The 13089-nt window shown below is 38.4% G+C and overlaps 1 non-coding gene across 1 annotated transcript; it reads right to left on the bottom strand.

Moving 5' to 3' along the window:
• Positions 1-9976: 9976 nt before the first annotated feature.
• Positions 9977-10083, bottom strand: LOC128282563 (small nucleolar RNA R71). The gene has a single exon (XR_008272891.1). It is a non-coding gene; the product is annotated as a small nucleolar RNA R71 (small nucleolar RNA).
• Between the last annotated feature and the right edge of the window lie 3006 nt (positions 10084-13089).

The raw sequence follows: 13089 nt of genomic DNA on the forward strand, positions 1-13089 counted from the left end.
TGATTAAACCCTATCTCTACTCAGTAGGCTTCTTAAATAAATGTTGGTAAAACATGTCATAAAAAGCCTATTGGTCTAGGGGTAAGTGGCATGTGGAATGTGCAAGGCGTCTGAGGTTCGAATCCCTGCTTGTGCAAATGGAGATTATTTTTGCTGGTGGCCATAGGAGGAGGTTGTGTTTGACCAAAACACCAAAAGTTTGAATAGATTTGTTGTTAGCCAAATTTGAGGAGAGAATTATGGGGGATTTTGATTGTTTGAATTGGTGGGCAGGAGGGAATTAAGGAGAAAATCGAGTTGAAGGAGAATTGTGCCAGGTTTGAACTCTGGCACTCAGTGTTTCAATTGTGTAGGAATGTTGGGGAGGTGTTTAGTGTGTAGAAGGCTGACCAAATAGGATGAGTTCATTTGGTCAAAAATTTGGCTATAGTAATTAGTGCCAAAAATGGTTCTGCTTTGGGTGCCATTTGGTGGATTAGCTAACTGGGTGTCAACTTTGTTCTCAATACCTCGGGTTGATAGCTTCCTTTCTTTTGTTTTGTTTGCTTTAGCCGAATACTATTTTTCGTTTCTCCTTCTTTCTTCTTCTCTTTTCTCTATTAAGTCGAACGCCTTGATCAAGGGGCCGACCCTTTCCTTTTTCTTTCGGCTCTTCTCGATTCCTTCCCTCTTAGGCTGAGTCCTGTGTTGGCTGAATACCCATACTCTCCCCCTCTTAAAATCCTTTTGTTCTTTTAACTTTGGTCGAATCTCCTTGTTTGATTGTGTCGAAATTCATTTGATTTATTGGTAAGTGTGTGTTACAATCACCTTATTACTTCTTTTCCTAGTCGAATATCCCTTTATCTTTTCTCTCGATTCCTTCAGCTTTTATCGAGTCTTACATTGATTGAAGCCGAATCTTTTCTTCTCTTACCCTCTTCTGCTTTCGATTTCTCTTAAAAGGGGTAATTGGCTTTGGTGTTCTTCTGGTTCATTGGCCGAATATTTGGTGTTCCCATTCTTCCTCTCTCTCATCAGTTTTGCTTCTCCTAAGCAGTGGGTTCTGCCCAGCACAAGTTACTATCTGTTGGTAAGTGTTTTGGGTAAGGGCAGAAATTTGTCTCAAGAGTTGTAAGTATGATGTTTTTAATCTGTTAAGGTGCTAATCCTTTGTATGTTAAATGTTATTGTGTTAGTGCCAAATCGTGTTGGACTTGGTTTACTTGCGGAGTTATAAGATTTCATTAGTTGAGGCAGTGGAAGTAAGTGTTTGTAACGTGTTCGTTTGGTGACTGTTGTGATTTTAAACATGACTAACGCTGGTCATGAGTTTGTCAATTGTTGTAGGTGTAATTCATCTCAAGAGGGGTTGTGTACCTAGAATCTTAACAACTGTGTAATCACACTACGATAATAATTAATCGACAAAAGGCAGAAAACATGTCTATTGACGCTACATGAGCGTGCGGTCGCTCGTATGGTGGTTTGAATGCATAAAACATGGGCGTTTGAGAAAAGAGGCGACCATGAGCGAGTTCATGGGCTTAGGCTATTTTGGGCCAAAATGGGCTGTGTGGGCCCCACACGAGTAAACCACACAGACGTTTTGATATTATTGGGCCAGGCTGTGTTATTCACACGGCTAAAGCCATTTCTAGGCTATGTGGGCCATATAAGTGTGTGGGCCCACCCAGGCCCACAATATGGGCTGTGGGCCCATTATCACCGATTGACTGTTGAGGTTGCACGGGTTGCCCAATATGACTTTGGACCTACTGGTGGGCCGGTAAGTGTACCCGGACCCTTATTTTTTGTAAATGACTAATATACCCCTATGTGATGTATGACTATTTGAGCATGCCATTTTTACTGTATATATATTTATATTTTGTTGCATTGCATGGGGTGGGATATATGATATTGGAGGAAGTGTACTGAAAGGCTATAAGCCTATTACTGGCAACTCTACTACATATTCTATTTTAGTGCCGCAACTGGTGCTACTTGGTTTGTAGGGATGGGTAGGTCGATTTTATTCCTACATGGTGTGTAGGGTTGGTACGGAGATGGTGTGTAGAGGTTGGATTGGGTAGGATTTTCTGATTGCTTACTGTACTGATTCTGAAATGGACTAAGGCCCTAACTAAAACTGAAAGGGCTTAGGCCAAATTATGTTTACTCTGACTGTTTGTTTAATAAGGGATTGCACACTGAGTTTTCATAAACTCATCCTTCTGCTTATCCACGTAGGTAATCCTTAGGCGGATCGGTGTTGCGAGGGACTCAAAGGTGACCACATAACTGCACGCTTCTATTCTTGATTCTTAAATTGTAAGTATTTAATTTGGGTGGTTTTATGTAATAAGGCCTTTTTGGATTTTATTTTTAATTTCAGGATTTATATTTGATTTGCTTTAATACTGCTAGCAGTAGGAAAAACACGCGGGTTTTCAAAAAGGCAAATGTTTTCAAAAATACTTACGGTTCTAAAAGCTACCATAAGAAAACAACGTTTTACAAGTGGACGCTACTACACATGTAATTTAAAAAGCTTTCGCTACAAACAGAATTTTGAATGTTTTAAAGTAAAAACTATGATAATGACGCGAGTTTTAAAATTATCTTTTAGACCACACAAAAAAGCTTAATAAAGATTGGGTTTTTCAAACGATATTACGCTTTACGGAAAACACTTCAATGTGACTTCACCAGATTCGGCCATAATGTTCAGGCCGAGTTTGGGGTGTTACAGCCAGAGCCTATGCTGTTCGCGCACGCGAGGAGGCCTCATCTTCAGATGTTATTACTGGTACATTCACTCTTTATGATACTATTGTAATTGCAATGATTGATCCTGGTTCGACTCATTCTTATGTGTGTGAGAATTTAATATTCAATAAGACTTTGCCTATTGAGTCTACTGAGTTTGTGATTAGAGTATCAAACCCCTTGGGCTGGTGTGTTATGGTTGACAAATTGTGTAATAATTGTCCTTTGATGATACGAGATTTGTGTTTCCCAACTGATTTGATGTTGTTGCCATTTGATGAGTTCGACATAAGTCTGGGTATGTACTGGTTGTTTTTGCATGATTCTGTTGTAAATTGCAAAAGAAAGACCATTGATTTGTGGTGCCAAAATGATGAGATTATTCGGATTGAATCTAATGATCTGAATGGTTTACCAGCAGTGATATCTTCGATGTTAGCTCAGAAATATGTGAGAAAATGTTGCGAATCTTATTTTGCCTATGTGCTTGATAATAAAGTGGCCGAAAGAAAGATTGAATCAGTACCTGTTGTGTACGAGTATCTGGATGTGTTTCTTGAAGAATTGTCAGGTTTGCCACCTATTTGGGAGGTAGAGTTTGGTATTGAGTTAGTTTCGGTGACGACTCCGATATCGACAGCTCCGTACAGAATGGCACCTATTGAATTAAAAGAATTGAAAGCTCAGTTGCAATAGTTGACAGATAGAGGTTTCGCACGACTAAGTTTCTCTCCTTGGGGTGCACCAGTTTTATATCTAAAAAAGAAAGATGGAACTATGAGAATGTGTATCGACTATAGACAACTCAATACGGTGACTATTAAGAATAAATATCTATTGCCACAGATTGATGACCTATTTGGTCAACTGAAAGGGGCTACAGTGTTTTCGAAGATAGATTGAGATCAGGCTACTATCAATTATGAGTTAAAGACCCTGATGTGCCTAAGACTGCTTTCCAAAAGAGGTATGGACATTATGAGTTTCTGGTTATGCCTTTCAGACTTACTAATGCACCTACTATTTTCATGAATTTGATGAATCGGATCTTCAGACAGTATTTGGATCGATTTGTGGTTGTGTTCGTAGATGACATTTGATCTATTCCCATGATAAAACTGGACACGCCAAACATCTAAGACTTGTGTTACAAACTTTGCGAGATAAATGATTGTATGCGAAGTTCAGTAAATCTGAGTTCTGGTTACGAGAAGTCAGTTTTCTGGGCCATGTCATATCAGCAACGGGTATTCGGGTTGATACTAGTAAGATTTTGGCTATACTTGATTGGAAACCTCTGAGAAATGTTTCTGAAGTCCAAAGTTTTCTGGGACTTGCTGGTCACTATAGACGATTTGTAAAAGGTTTCTCTATGATTGCAACCCTGATGACAAAGCTACTTCAAAAAGATGTTAAGTTCGAGTGGTTAGAAAGGTGCCAGAAAAGTTTTGATCGGTTGAAAGCCTTGTTGACCGAAGCTCCAGTGCTAGTTCTGCTAGAATCGGGTAAAGCATTTGTTATCTATAATGATACATTTTTAAATGGTTTGAGCTGTGTTTTGATGCAGGAAGGCAAAGTTATAGCTTATGCCTTAAGACAGTTAAATCCTTATAAAAAGAACTATCCGGCACACAACCTAGAATCGGAAGCTATTGTGTTTCCATTGAAGATATGGCATCACTATCTGTTTGGTGAGAAATGTCATGTTCATTCTGATCATAAAAGCCTGAAATACTTGATGACTAAAAAAGATCTGAATCTGAGACAACATCGATGGTTAGAGTTGCTAAAAGACTTCGATCGACTACCATCCGAGGAAGGCTAAAGTTGTTGTTGGTGCTCTAAGCCAAAAATCATTGTTTTCTTTGCGTGCAATGAATGCGCATATGGCTATGTCTGATGATGGTTCAATAATAGTTGAATTAAAAGTAAGACCATTATTTGTTCAACAGATTTGTGATGCTCAAAAAATTGATGATGATTTGTTAGCAAAGAGAGCTCAATGTGATTCGAATGTTGATTCAGAGTTCAGAGTTGATACTGATGGTTGTTTAAGGTTCAGAAATTGAATATGTGTTCCAAGAAATTTAGAGTTGATTCAGATAATTTTGAACGAAGCTCACAACAGTCGGTTATCTGTTCACCCAGGTAGTACGAAGATGTATAATGATTTGAAATAGCTTTACTGGTGGCATGGTATGAAACGAGACATTTCTGAATTTGTTTCGAGATGTTTAGTTTGTTAGCAAGTAAAAGCTGAGCATCAGATACCTTCTGGGAATTTGTGGTGCTGATTGAAAGAGCTTGCAAGGCCAAAGATTTAGCCAAAGAAAAGAAAATAGTTGACATCGAGTCTCGTGACTCAGAGAAAAGAAAAATGGGGAAATCACATCAAACTTCATCCAAGAGATTGAAAGAGTTTCCTACTCGATCAAACACATCAGTGGGATTCTCGAGCAAGAGCAAGAATAAGCAGTATGCAGTGACAAAAGCCCAAACCACATCTATCGCGAGTGTTGGTAGTGCTCGCCCTAATAGACCGGAATGTTCACAATGTGGTAGACATCATTTTGGCGAGTGCCAAGGTACTAAAATGGGCTATTTTAAATGTAGGTCGTTGGACCATTTTATTCGTAGTTGTCCCGAAATGGTTGAGAAGAATAAGGATCAAAGTGTGAGATCGAGTAACACTCCTTCAAGGGGCAGACCACATAAGAACCCTGGAGGTGGGGCTAGCAATAGAGGTGTGCCTAGAGATGTTGCTGTAAGGTCCGAAAGCAGAGCTCCTGCAAGAACTTATGTTATACGTGCCCGTAAAGAGGCAGAGTTTCCCGATGTGATTATGGGTTCCTTTTCTATCCATGATATATCTGTTGTTGCTTTAATTGACTCGGTGTCTACCCACTCTTATTTTTTGTATGGAATTGATACCCCGTATGAACATGCTAGTTGAGTCTACTGAATTTGTGGTAAAAGTGTCCAACCCTTTAGTCAGACATGTGTTAGTTAACCAAGTGTATAGAAATTGTCCTTTGACAATTAGAGGTCATTGTTTTCCGGCTAACTTGATGTTATTGCCATTTAATGAATTTGATGTAATCTTTGGGATGGATTGGTTGACTTCTCATAGTGTTGTAGTGGACTGTGGGAGAAAAGTTATTGAGTTGAAGTGTGAAAGAGGGGATGTTCTTCAGGTTGAATCAGGTAGAACAGATAGCTTTCCTGTGGTGATATCATCCTTGTCGGTAGTGAGATATTTGAGAAAAGGATATGAAGCCTATCTTGCTTTTGAATTGAATACTCAAGTATCTGAATTAAAGATCGAGTCAGTACCAGTGGTTTGTGAGTTCACAAATGTATTTCTAGAGGAATTGCCAGGACTGCCCCTAGTGAGAGAAGTTGAATTTGGAATTGAGTTAGTCCCTTGTATGGCACCTACTCGATTGCTCCGTATAGGATAGCTTCGACGGAATTAAAGGAGTTAAAAGTATAGCTACAAGAACTAACTGATAAGGGTTTTGCGAGATCAAGCTATTCTTCGTGGGGTGCTCAGTGCTCTTTGTGAAAAAGATAGACGGGTCTATGAGGTTATGTATAGACTACAGACAGCTCGACAAGGTGACAGTGAAGAACAAGTATCCCTTGCCAAGGATCGATGATCTGTTTGACCAATTCAAATGAGCTACTGTGTTTTCCAAGATAGACTTGAGGTCTGGTTATTACTAGTTCAGAGTAAAGGAGCATGATGTACCAAAAACCACATTTAGGATGAGGTATGGGCATTACGAGTACCTTGTCATCCCCATCAGTTTAAAAAATTCCCCTACGGTATTTATGGATTTGATGAACCGCATTTTTCAACTGTATTTGGATAAGTTCGTTGTAGTCTTTATCGATGACATACTGATTTATTCTCGAGATGCGAGTAAACACGCGGAACATTTGAGAACGGTTTTGCAAATTTTGAGAGAGAAGCAGTTGTATGCTAAGTTTAGCAAAATTGAGTTTTGGGTCCAAGAGGTAGGATTCTTAGGACACATTGTGTAGAGTGAAGGGATTAGAGTTGACCGTAGTAAGATATCGGTTATTGTAAAGTGGAAACATTTGAGAACGGTTTTGCAAATTTTGAGAGAGAAGCAGTTGTATGCTAAGTTTAGCAAAATTGAGTTTTGGGTCCAAGAGGTAGGATTCTTAGGACACATTGTGTAGAGTGAAGGGATTAGAGTTGACCGTAGTAAGATATCGGTTATTGTAAAGTGGAAACCGCCAAGGAATGTGCCAGAGATTAAAAGTTTTCTAGATTTGGCTGGGTACTACGGAAGATTTGTAAATGTTTTGAATGATAGCTACTCGATGACAAGGTTGTTACAAAAAGATGTCAAGTTTGAAAGGACGGAAAAGCACTAACAGAGTTTCAAGAAACTAAAGACCTTGTTGACTGAAGCTCCAGTTTCAGTGCAACTGAAACCAGGAAAAGAATTCGTGGTGTACAGTGACGCCTCCTTAAATGGATTGGGATGTGTGCTCATGCAAGAAGGCAAGGTAATAGCCTATGCCTTGAGTTAGTTAAAGCCACACGAGAAAAACTACCCGACGCACGATTTAGAGTTGGCCGCCATCATGTTTGCGTTGAAAATTTGGAAACACCATTTCTGTGGTGAGAGATGCCGAGTATTTACTGACCATAAGAGTCTGAAGTATTTGATGACTTAAAAGGAGCTGAATTTACGGCAACAAAAGATTGTTGGAGTTGATAAAGGATTACGAGTTGGCGATTGACTACCACCTCGAAAAGGCGAATGGAGTTGCCGATGCTTTAAGTAGGAAATCATTGTCCGCCTTGAAGGCTATGAATACTCAATTGACCGTGATTGATGATAGTTTGATTCTTGCTGAGATGAGAGCTAGACCGATGTTCCTTCAAGAGATTTGTGAAGCTCAGAAAGGTGATAAGGACTTGCAAGCTAAGATGGCTCAGTTTGAGACGGGAAATGAATCAAAATTTCGTATTGGTACCGATGGTTGTATGATGTACCAAGAAAGAATTTGTGTGCACAAGGATAATGAGTTCATACATAGGATTTTACGGGAGGCACATAGTGGTTGCTTGTCTATCCATCTGGGTAGTGTGAAAATGTATAATGACTTGAAGAAAATGTTAATAAACCGTAATTTATACATATTTTTATCCCATGCTTAGCACATTTATGGAGAGTTTCTCCTTAAAATTGGTGAATTCGATGCTCCTAATCCTTTAATTTCATGTTTTATACTTAGGTGAGCATAGGAGAGTAAAATGAGCGAGTAACGGGCCAAAAATAGAGAAAATGGACCCACATAAGAATTCAACACGGCTTCGACTTTCTCACACCGGCGTGTCACACGGCCGTGTCCCTTTAGCACGATTGAAGTATGACTTACACCAGTATACTACACACCTGTGCCTGTTCAACAGCCTTGGCCACGGGCTGGAGTAATCGCACACGGGTGTGTCACACGGGCGTGTCCCTACCGATCCCAAGTATAACCCTATTCAGAAAAGGCCAATTTTGGGGAATTGTAGGCAGTTTAAAGCCTATTTAAACACCTGAGGAGGCACTTAGAAGGGGGACACAGAGTAGGAAGTAAGGAACTACTCAAGGAAAGCCGATTGATCCATCTCAGAAGCGGGATTCATCATCAAGATTGAAGATCTCCCTTCAAGTTCCTTCAGGAGTTTTGGGTTTTCTTATGTTTTGTTATCTTTATGCTTTTGAGATGTTTTCTTTCATAAGTATGAGCTAAACCCCCTAAATACCTAAGGGGAATGAAACCTAAGACGGATCTTGTTATTATTATCTGGATTGTATGATAAATATTTGACTTGTTCTTAATTATGTGTTCTTAATTCTTGTTTTGATATTCCAGGATATTGATTCAAGTTAAGCTCTTATTCAGAGGAGGAATAGACCCTGTCTAAGAGTAAATTTTCCATAATTAGGGGGAGTTTATTGCACGCCTAGAGATAGGGTGATAAGATTTTGTCGGATTAGGATGAAACCTAATAAGGGAATCCATAGATCGAGTTAATGCAATTCTAGGGTGTTAATTAGAAAGAGATTTCAATTATTCAACCTAGTGTTACATGTTATTAGTCTCGAGAGAGATAATAATATAACTTAGGGATTTCTACGGATCAAGTCAAGTGAATAAATCGTCTGATTCAGAGTCAAATAATAAGTGAAGTTTAGGAGGATTTTTCCTTAGGTATTATCTTAATCAATCGAATTTTCCCAAAAGTATTTTCGCAAATTTTCTTTTTTGCATTCTTAGTTAGCAGTTAGTTTAGATAACCAAACCTCTTAATTTGTAGGCTAGATAATAAAAAGGAAGTAAATACTAGTACTCGTAATTCCTTTGGGTTCGACAATCTGATCTTGCTGAACTATACTACTATTCGATAGGTACACTTGCCTTAATCGTGATAATAAGTTAGTCTCAAGAACGATTCTTTCATAAATCTTTAAAACCTATCACAAATATCACGTATCAAGGTTTTGGTGCCGTTGTCGGGGAACTAGGATATTAGGAACACTCGATTTTTATTACTTTAGCCATTTTACTTTTATTGCAATTAAAATTTTTATTTTATTTTCTAATTCTTCATTTATTTTCTTCTGTCAGGTTTTTCTAGTTTATGACCAGAAGAAACCCGTCAGGACCATTACTGTTTGATAGTGGCCTCGATCGCACAATTCGCAGAAATTGAAGAGAAATAAGGCGAAGCTTACGATACACAGAAGAGTAAGAGGGCAATACTTCAACCACAATCGAGGAGATGGTTGAAAATTAAGAAAATCCGCTACCTCTTGTAATTGCTATTAATCAGAATCCTGCTCCGTGCACTATGTATGATAATGCTAAACCTTCTTTAACAGGAACTGAATCGAGCATAGTTAGACCTGCTGTAACTAAAAATACTTTTGAACTAAAACCTAACACAATTCAAATGATACAGCAATTTGTTCAGTTTGATGGTTTGCAGGACGAAGATCCCAACACTCACTTGGCAAACTTCTTAGAATTTTGTGACTTTGATAACGCCATTCGCCTTCGGTTGTTTCCCTTTTCGTTGAGAAACAAAGCTAAAAAGTGGTTGAATTTGTTACCATGGGCGTCAATCACTACTTGGGAACAAATGACAAAAAAGTTTTTCTTAAAATATTTTTCGCAGGCTAAAGTGGCTAAATTATGTAATGATATCTCTTCTTTTGTGCAGATGGATTTAGAAACACTCTACGATGCATGGGAGAGATACAAGGACCTTTTGCTAAGATGCCCTCACCCTGGGTTACCACTCTGTCTACAGGTCCAAACGTTTCACAATAGCCTGAACCCTTCGGCTCGGCAGATGGTTGACGTAGCTGCTGGCGGAACCATCAATAATAAGACACCTGAGGATGCCTATGAATTTATAGATGAGATGTCACTGAATAACTATCAGTGGTAAGTCATGAGGACAAAGCCAACTAAAACAGCCAGCGTTTATAATGTCGATTCGGTCACCATGCTCTCTAATCAGGTAGAACTATTGAATAAGAAAATTGATGGTTTTCTTAGTTCTTCACAGGTTCACCCAGTAATGCAGTGCAAAGCAAGTGGAAGTGGATCAAGCAGTTTAGACCTTATGGCCACAACATGGAGAACGAGCAGTTAAATTACATGGGTAACAATTCTCGATCTCAAAACAATCCTTACAGCAATACTTACAATGCAGGTTAGAGGAACCACCCAAATTTTTCATGGGGAGGCCAATGAAATCAGAGACCACCACCTCCTCTAGGCTTTCAGCAGCCATCGTACCAGCAGGAGAAAAAGCCGAACCTTCAGGAGATGCTAACCAAATTCATCTCAGTGTCAAAAACTCATTTTTAGAATATCGAGACGGCACTCAAAAATCAACAAGCATCAATCCAGGGGCTCGAAACTCAGACTGGATAGCTCGCCAAGTTAATTTCGAATGACCACAAGGTAGCCTACCAAGCAACACTCAATCTAACCCAAAGGAGCAACTCAGCGCGATTGCCATTCAAGATGAGGAAGGGTTAGTTGCAAAACCAAGGCCAGAAATGGTGGTAAGCAAAGGTAAGAATGTGGTAGGCCAAAATAACCCAAAGCCGGTGAGTACAAAATATAAACCTCGTGTGCATACCCCAATGCGACAAGGAAAGACCGATCAGACGAACGATTTGGTAAATTCCTTAAACTTTTAAAGAAACTACATATTAACTTACCGTTTATTGAAGCCCTTTCGCAGATGCCAAACGTGGTCAAGTTTTTAAAGGAGCTTTTAACAAATAAACGAAAGTTGGATGAGGCATCACATGTGGAGTTGAATGAAGTTTGCTCAGCCATATTACAGAATAAGCTACCCAACAAATTGAAGGATCCAGGGAGTTTTACGATTCCTTGTTTAATTGGTAGTTTAGATGTTCATAATGCATTGGCTGACTTAGGGGCAAGCATTAATGTTATGCCTTATAAAATGCTTAACAACTAGGTCTTGGGAAACCCAAACAAACTAGGATGAGCATTCAATTGGCTGATAAAATCATTAGATTTCCTAGGGGTATCATTGAAGATGTTCTTGTTAAGATCGATAAATTTATATACGCAGTAGACTTTTTTGTTCTAGACATGGAAGATGATAGTAACACACCTTTAATTTTAGGACGACCCTTTTTAGTAACTGCTAGAACCATTATTGATGTTGGTACAGGTGAACTCACACTTCGTGTAGGAGACGAAACAATCACCCTTCAAGCTCGTAATTTGAGTGACACATAAAAAATTAAAGGTGGTTGTATAAATCATTCTACTAGTACTGATCATGTGGTGACACCCTCTATGTAGGAAACAGTTTCAAAGAACACATATGAGCAGTGTTCAAACAACAACAAAGGACCTATCTATGAAGAATGAAGGCTACAAATCGAGAAGCTAGATGAATAGTGGACACAGAAACCGAGAACACCCGATAAACTGAAACCGAGGCAGGACAAGCTCAATACCTCACCAAATCAACTTAAGGTTGGAGACAAAGTACTACTAGATGCAGCAGATCCTCGCATTGCCACTCCTGAACCTAATGAAGAAATTCCTCTTACGGTACTCAGTATTTTCCCATATGGTACAGTCGAGGTAATTCATCCCAAATTCAGCACATTTAAGGTAAACAATACCCTTCTTAAACCTTATGTTGATAAAGTTTATAGCAGGGATGAGGAGTGTAAACTCTTCACACCACCTTGACCATGTAGGAGAGAGGTAAGTCGAGCTTAGACTATAAATAAGCGCTTCTCGGGAGGCAACCTGAGTACTAACAGTGTTAATTTCTTTAAAATTTTAGTTTTTAACATCTAACATACTAACCGAATCATGAAACGCAGACTTTCTAAAGACCACAAGGCCAGGCACACGGGCGTGCATTAGGCCGTGTGAAAATAGGGCAAGATTTTTTTCCCAACATGGGATGCGATATGTAATGGCCTAAATTCAAGGTTATCGAAACAGTGGTTTCGTAACCACAAATTTGATTTAAAGAGAAATTTATTTTAATATTTTTGCATGAATATTTATATGATAGGTAAATCGTATTAAAATACTGATAGAAAAATTTTACCGATTTAGTGGCTAGTTAGAAAAAAAAGGAATTATTGAAGGAATTGGGTAAAAACAAAGTGTCGAGACCTTGATCTCATAAAATTGAGTCGAAAATATTTTTATAAATATTTATGAAATGTTAGTGATGTGGTATTAAAATTTCGTTAGAAAATTTTAATGTTTGGGTAGTCAATTAAATAAAAAAGGACTAAATTGGAAAAGGTGTAAAAGTTGCTGGAATGATTAAATAGCTTAAGTTTCTAATGAGAAAGGATTTAAAAGGCAATTAGACCCTAAATTTATTTGGGCTGGATGGCAAGGGCATGAAATCAGCAGGAAAATTGATGATTTAAGGGAAAAATTGGAATATTGCATAATTAACTAAATAAAGATAGGACTAAATAGGAAATATCTAGATTTCTCTTAATTTTTATTCATTCTCATCAGTCAAAACGCCATAGGAGGGGTTCTTTAAGCTGGTATTTCATAATTTTTTCACCAAGTGAGTTAATCATTGCCTATTTCCTATAATTTTTGTGCTTCTAAGACTTTTATAACTAGGTCCTACTATTAAATTCATTAGTTTTTGATTTCATGGATGAAATTGAAAGTCACCATGGTTGAGTGTTGTAATTTTATGATGAAATATAATGAAATTGAAGCTTTAATTTGTTTATGAGATGATTTTATTAGGTA

The sequence above is a fragment of the Gossypium arboreum genome, chromosome 1 (assembly GCF_025698485.1).
Source record: "Gossypium arboreum isolate Shixiya-1 chromosome 1, ASM2569848v2, whole genome shotgun sequence".
Lineage (NCBI taxonomy): Eukaryota > Viridiplantae > Streptophyta > Magnoliopsida > Malvales > Malvaceae > Gossypium > Gossypium arboreum.